General features: G+C 32.7%; 1 protein-coding gene and 1 long non-coding RNA gene across 8 annotated transcripts in view; one reads left to right on the top strand and one right to left on the bottom strand.

Annotated features, from left to right (window-relative positions):
• The window catches only part of LOC106692872 (Peptidoglycan recognition protein LF), a 153,323-nt gene that overhangs the window by 66,158 nt on the left and 79,214 nt on the right, over positions 1 to 7,951 (bottom strand). The gene's annotated exons all lie outside the window — the stretch shown is intronic.
• On the top strand, positions 4,125 to 4,488 carry LOC106692878 (uncharacterized). Its single transcript, XR_010844144.1, has 2 exons — positions 4,125 to 4,236; positions 4,306 to 4,488. It is a non-coding gene; the product is annotated as an uncharacterized lncRNA (long non-coding RNA).

The raw sequence follows: 7,951 nt of genomic DNA, 5'->3' as shown, positions 1-7,951 counted from the left end.
TATAGTTAAATTCATTATTATTATAATTATAGAGGTGAATTATTCACCTGGGTCACGACTATCACAGGTAAATCTTTGTTTATTAATATAGGTGATTAGGTAGCGGATATTTGGTCTATCAGAGTTTCTTTTATTTTTATCCATTCTGGTTTTCCTCATCCATTTTGGGTACCATTAGATCTAAATTTTTGTTTTCATGTTCCAGGTGAATCTTTGATTCAAACACTGAATATAATAAAACCTCCCGATTTCTGCTGCGGTACCGACCGACTCGGGTATCTCGAATAACGGACCCATCAATTGTAATACTACTCCATTCCTATAGATGCCACCCTGCGTTTGAACGCTATCGAATTAGTTTCATTTCAATCTTTCAGGACAATAACAAAAGCTCTGTGGTATATTAGCAATATAGCAATGCGTACTGACCTTTGTTAAAGTGTGATGTAAAAATTCATTTTTTATTGTATACAAGCTGCTCTGTGGCAAACTGTGAATATATCGATTGTATATCACTAGCGGTTGGTGAATCTTTTGTTTTGGCACGACTTGTTGGGAAGTCTTTATTATGAACACTTGGAAGCTAGTGTTCTTTTTTCTTACTACAGTTTGAACATTTTGTGTTATATAACCGTTACAAATAAAACTGTAAAAACATTTAATTTACAACAACCTTTACCTGAAAACTGCTAAAGAACATATAGTATGCATTGCAAACGTCTGAAAGAATCGATGTAGGCGACGTGGTTGATCTCCCACCAGGAGAGAGATTGATGAAGGAAAGAGTAAATAAGCAGTAAAAAACTGTTAACTAAACAAAACATGTTATAGGAAAAATAGATTGACACACATGGGATACAGCAAAAAGGAAGTACAGTAAAGGAAGGTTATCCAACATGGAGGCGCAGTCACAGTTGCACGGAAGTTACTGAGGTCGCTCCAACACACCCTCCCAAGCTCAAGACTCCAATTGATGTGCGACTCTTGACAAAAGATCCAGTAGGAAGGCTCTTTGTGAATACATCAGCAATCTGACGACTACTGGGCACATGCTTCAGCTCAAAATCATTGTTCATCCAATTCTCACGTACAAAGTGAAAACGCACTTCAATGAGTTTTGTGCGGCGATGATATTCTGGATTCTGTATCATCCGTACGGTACTTTGGTTGTCAACCAACAACTATGGATTGCCATGTAGAGTTGTCAACTCAGTCAACAGTTGGTGAAGCCATACCATCTCCTTGATACCCTCACATGCTGCAATATACTCTCCTTCTGTAGTGCTTAAAGCAGTAACTGGCTGTTTACGACTCAACCAACTTATAGCACCAGTTCCACACGTCATCAAAACTCCAGTTCTTGACCGTCGAGACAAGTTGTCATTTGCAAAGTCTGAGTCCGAATAACAGTCCAACTTTAGTTTAGTATCTGATTTATAAAACAGCCCATACTCTCTGGTGCCATTCAGATACTTGAAGATTTTCTTGACAGCTTGGCAATCAGCTTTATTTGGACAGTCTAGAACCTCCGAAACTGTGCTTACTGCATACGACAATTCTGGGTGAGTAGTCATGGCCAAGTAGAGCAGGCTGCCAACAGCCTGGCGATATGGAACACTCTTCTCCAAAGGTGAATTTTCAACTTCTTCAGTACGCTTCTCAGAGGGTTTAGAAACTGGGTTTGAATCAATCATATTGAATCTTGAAAGAATATTCTTTGTGTATGCTTTCTAATGCACAAAAATACCATCCTTCTTTCTCTTAATCTGCATCCCCAGGTAGCTATCCAAAGACCCAGTGGTGATCCGGAATTCCTTAGTCAAGTCTGAGAAAAATTGGTCAATTGCCTTTCGATCTCCAACTATAATTCCATCATCAACATAGATGGCATCCATGAGCCTATGCCCATTTCCACACTCCTTGACAAAAAGACAAGGGTCAGCATTGCTAGCCCTAAACTACGCGATTCTATGAACTGTACAAAGCGGTGATTCCAGCATCTTGGCGACTGTTTCAACCTATATAAGCTGCGCTTTAGTCGGCAGACTCGTCCACTTCCATCATCAAAACCAGAAGGTTGATGCATGTAGACCTCCTCAGTCAAAATCCCGTACAAAAATGCTGTCTGTATGTCAAATTGTCTAAGTTCATACTTATCAACAGCTGCAACATTCAAAAGAGTTCTCACTGTTTCAAAACGAGCGACAGGACTGAATGTCAGCTCAAAATCAACTCCTTGCTTCTGTGCATAACCCTTAGCTACTAATCGCGCCTTGTATCGTTCAATTTCACCATTAGGTTTTCTTTTCACCTTCAACACCCATCGGTTGGCTATCACCTTCTTGCCTTCAGGCAATTCCACTAACTCCCACGTGTCATTTTCAGCAAGTGAACCCAATTCCTCTTTCATGGCTTGTTCCCACAAGTCACATTCTGATGATTGGAGAGCTTCACTGACACTCATGTCCTGTTTTGCGATTTGAACATAATTATTCGACAAGTATGAAGGAAGTCGTTTCTCCCTAGTGCTGCGACGAGGTGCCTGTGCCATTTGGATGTTGGGAGTTGTATTATCCTGTTGAACTTCAGCTTCAGAAGAAAGTTCTAGCAGGGGTCCAGAAGTGTCCCTTATTTTCATCTCAGAATCAGATCCAGTCTCTTCATGGTGTTCAGCTTGGGTTCCTTCTTCTCCCTTTCAAAGCTCTGATCCAGACAATTTCACCAAATGCAAAATCGGAGACTCTATCAAAAATGACATCTCGAGCCAAAACAATGGAATCTTTGGCAATATTCCATAGAAAAAAGTCATTATTATGTTCAGTGTAACCAACAAAAAGGCAAGGTTCAGTCTTTTTGCCCATCTTTCGACGTCTGCATTTGGGAACATGGACAAAACATTTTGTCCCAAAAATTTTTAAATTGTCAATTTTGGGTGGTGCACACTGTGTCCACAGCTCAATCGGAGATTTTTCTTGACCAGTTGGTCCAGTTCTGTTGAGAATTGAGAATTGAAGAATTGAAAGGGAAAGAGTAAATAAGCAGTAAACAACTGTTAACTAAACAAAACATGTAATAGGAAAAATAGATTAACACACATGGAATATAGCAAAAAGGAAGTACAGTAAAGGAAGGTTATCCAACATGGAGGCCCAGTCACAGTTGCACGGAAGTTACTGAGGTTGCTCCAACAGAGATCACACCAACAAAAATAATTGGAAGGGAATCCTTACACTCCCTACCCTCAAAATCCCCGAATTAGGCCCAGGATTATCTTACCTTTAAAACATTTACTAACAAATAATATTTATTAGTAAAAATATGAAAAAATAAATTTATTATGTGTTTGGAAAATAACTTATTTTTATCGAGCAACATTGAAAAAGTGGCTAATATATGAACCTGCTGAAATCCCATTTCTCCTATCCATATGGTAATAATAAACAAATACAATATATGTTTGTGGCTTGATTCTGAAATAATATTTTTTTAAATAAATTTTTCAAATTTTGAGTTTTTAAACAAAAATTTTTCAATTTAATAAATCTTTGATTCTACACAGACCAATTTCTAATAACAAACTAAAATAGGTTATATTTTAAGATTTACTAAATTTATGACTTTTGATATAAAGAACACAAAATTTGTCATGGCCCTTTTAGAACCAAGCAACAGGCATATAAATATTGTCACCGAAACAACATATAAATATTGATATGAAGGCTACTCAACAAGCAGAATTATAATTTAAACTACTGAAATGTAACTTTGCACAGAGCTCGGTTAAATATTTAGAATACACAATGCAGAGTATCAGGGCCAGGCCTCGCTAGGTTAATTTAATAACAAGGAAAAAGATGTAACCTCAGGGAGAAGATAACTTTATCAAATGCATGAATAACTTCCAAAAATATTTAAAACACCCATTCTAAGGCTGTCAATAAGTACTCCGTTATTATTTTTCATTAATTGAAATTACATAGCACCAGTGTATTCAGAGTTAAAATAATGAAATATTTCAAAAGTAAATTAGCTCAACTTCCCATTAAATACCTTCAAATACAAATTTGAATTATTTAATTTTATAAAATTAATTAATCAACATATAACTAATGTTTGTTCTGGAACAGGTACTAGTAGATTTCCCACACCTCTTATTCGCTGTGGAAATCGCCGTTGTTGCCAGATAGGCAGATATTGTTGCTTCAACAATGAGTTCTGCTGCAAGAGGGCTAAAATGTAAGATACTTAACAGTTCTGTTAATTTTTCTTTATATCATAATTTTTAATATTTCATATTTTTTTCAGAAAATATGCTACATTCCTATGCGACTGAATTAAAGTTGACATTGATGCTGATAACCTGAATCCTTCATCAACGATTATGAAAAGATGATAAATTTTTTTCAAATATTCTTTTTATTATAATTATTATTTATAAGGTTTTGTATTTTTCTTTGTGCTTCCTAATAAATCAGATATACATTTATACTACAACAAATTTATAATTGAATATCATTGTTAAAAGAGTAATTATAATCAATTACAAGAATTAAAAAAAATTATATGAACTTTCATATCAAAATATTTAGCATTCATCTACTCTTTCTGTTCTGCAACAAATAGAAATTAGCTCAAAATGATTTTTAAGACCCTAGAAATCATAAAATTATAAATACTACCCATAATTAGTTACCTTTACTTCCAGGATTCTTTGAAAATGCTAAAGATCTATTCAGAAACTTCATTTTCAAAGCAAATTTTGTAAGATTTACTCACACACCTCTTCTTATTAAAAAACAATTTCTTTCCAAACTTCAGTCTTGTACTTTTGGTATAGCGTTTTTTTCAGCAGTATTCTTATTTTTCAATATTATTAAATAATTAACTTTAAAAAGACTACAAGAGAGTCAGAAAAAATAACGACAAAACAGTTTCAGTTGTTTATACTTTCCCAAAGAAGAGCCCATACCACCACGTATAAAAACAGCTGTAACATTAGAATGGCAAATGCAATTTTTCCACTATTATCTTCTGACCATAAGGAGGAAATTGAGATATTTGCCAGAAAACGGACCTATAGACTAATGGGCCCTTTTTCAACAACCTCCTCAATTACTTTCTAGTTGAGCAGTTCATTAGTGTTACAGAATAAAAGTGAGGAAAAAAAGTTGTTTTTATTTATTTATTTTGATTTATAGAACAAAAAATTGCTAATGATTATCATCACTCACTAGCAATCTTGTGAAACTTGGACAAAAAATTACAGTAAGTTGCAGTTTTCTATTGTATTTTAGACTTTTATAATTTTGGTGACAATTCTCTGTTTGTTACCAAGTGCCTGAGAAAGATACTGGGAGCTTTAAACTTGGTGATATCCCTTTTGTACTTAGGACAATCTTCGATGATATGTCTTACAGTGAATATTGATTGGCAATACTTTGGAGCACATTTTTTTGTCATCAGATAGAATGAGGTGGTAGTAATTCGGACCCTAGTGACTACCAATTACTCTCTTCTTAACAGTCAGGAATATGAAGCACATTTTCTAACTGTCAGTTTCACAGATTTAAACTTATTCATTCCTTGCGCATCCCACAAACTTTGCAATTCAAGTTCTCTAAGAGAACAGAAAATTTCCACATTGGAAAGGCATGAGCATTCAACAACGTCTGATGAGTGAGCCTCGGTTGCTGCTTTATTTACCATGTTATTTTCTATTATAAAAATATGACTCCGTATCCATCCAAACACCATTGTTTAGTTTGAAATTTTGAGAGTGTGTGTTTATAAGATGAGATAATGTGTATGATATAATACGAAGAGTATGCAAAATAATGTATTTCTTGAATTAAATTATTGAAAAGTGTTTTTCAAGACTTTAAAGGGCTCTTAGGGGACCTGAGAAAATTAATTGTGTATTCTCAATGGCTGAAATTCCAAACAATTCATTAGAATTTAGAAAAAAATAAATAAATCAATGATGATAAAGAGGACAAAATTAATAATAAATAGTACCCCATTACGAGTGATTTATATTGCTGCTGATGAAACTTTCACCTATCCATAGCTCAAAATAAACCACAATTATACATAATATCTGAACATCTAATAAAAAATATAATAATATAAATATAATCAGAATTTATTTTTAAAATACTTCTGACATAGACTCTTTTCTTCTTTAATAGAAAAAAACAACTGAGGGGGGCCAAATAGTATAAAAATTGTGTTAGTAAATCTTAAAAATAAATTTAAAAATTTTCATAACAGACACAATATAACTATATTTAAGAAAGTATAAAACTTTAAACAGTTTGCTAAAAATAGCAATTTATAAGTTGTGTCCTATTTATTCTGAATGTTTAATTTTTTTTACTTAGTTATCCCATGAAAATAAACCAAATTTTCAAAAAAACTCCACCTTTTACAATTTAATTGATTTAATTATTATTATTATTTATATATTTTTTTCAAATATCAAGACTAGGCTAAGTGCATATTGAGATGCAATGGACATGCAGTATACAGAAATATACTGCAGTATAGCACATTAAGGTTTCTGCAAAACTTGATATAGTGATATGGTGCTCATGTCTCAGTGTTCTCTGTTCCTTTCTATTACACATTTTACAGCAATTTTCATGTCCTATACAGCATGCCCCTGGGTCACCCGTGTCTCAATGTAAACTTGGCCTAACCTTTTTGGTTAAGATTGGATAATATCCCTTGGATATTGGTCACATAAATTCAAACTTCTTTTTTATTTAATAATGAATTATTATTATAAATAATTTGTAATAACTAGTTGTTATCAGTCAGAGGCAGGATACAAAGAAAACATTGTTTCTAAAATTATATATTCACCAATCTTCATGTTTCTTCACAATGAAGTGCTTTATTCATTTACAAAATTGAATTTATTTATTTAAATGCTCAGAAATGATGAAATAATTATTTATATTAAGCTTAAGAAATAGCCTTAAGGCTCTCACTTCTCAGGGAGAAGTAAATGACATGTGGTGAATACAAAAAACACAAACATCTTTATCTATATATAAATCTTTATCGTACTGTGGATTAAAAAAATCGTGAATTATATATAACTAAATTGAAATAAAATTATATTTTGTCCAAGAAATTAAGTTGTCTCATTAATTTGTTTGAAATGATTATTTAAAAATAATTAGCTTTTAAATTTTATATTTTTCAGCAACAATACTTTTTCTTTCCCACCCTCCTATTATTATATTCTGAAACCAAAGATTTCATAAGTAATATAGTAATGCTTACTTTGTGACATTAAGCCTTTTTGTGCCCAAAGGGCATTTTAAGGGAGGTGGTGGGATCCATTGTGTGCGTCAGCGCCATCTGCGTGTTTATGAGTGGGAAGAAGAAATATAAGTTTCTTATCACTTTTATTAATATTCTTATTTTAATATTGTTACTTAGGTGGGCTATAATATGATAATAAGAATTTTAATGTAAGAGATAAAAAAAAAATTATACTTTTTCCAATTTAGGATAAAAGGTTTCTAGGATTCTTTAATAAAATTTTTAAATAAATTTATTTAACTTGTTTGAAATAATAGTTTTCAAATGGACATTACAAATAGCATTTTTTGTTAGTTGTTCATCAAGAATTTAATAGTTAGTGAGAATTCTTATTTGCATAAAATTCTCTTCTCTATAATTGTTTCTAATAAATCCAACAGAGTGAACCCTCTCTAGCAGCACAAACCAGATAGCGTTACTATTGTTTGCTTAAGATGATGATAGAGTCCGCCACCATCTGTAATCTGTATGCAGTTGATATAATCAAGTCAAGGAAAACTGCCTTATATCTTACATCACAATGATATTTTTTTTGTTGACTAATATAGTTAATTTTTTTTAATCAATTAGAAATATATCATTAGGAACAACATAAAAAAGAATTCCAAACTTCTGAGAA

The sequence above is a fragment of the Halyomorpha halys genome, unplaced genomic scaffold (genome assembly GCF_000696795.3).
Source record: "Halyomorpha halys isolate HHAL.00 unplaced genomic scaffold, Hhal_1.1 Scaffold75.1, whole genome shotgun sequence".
Classification (NCBI taxonomy): domain Eukaryota; kingdom Metazoa; phylum Arthropoda; class Insecta; order Hemiptera; family Pentatomidae; genus Halyomorpha; species Halyomorpha halys.
This window is presented reverse-complemented; position numbering and strand designations above follow the sequence as displayed.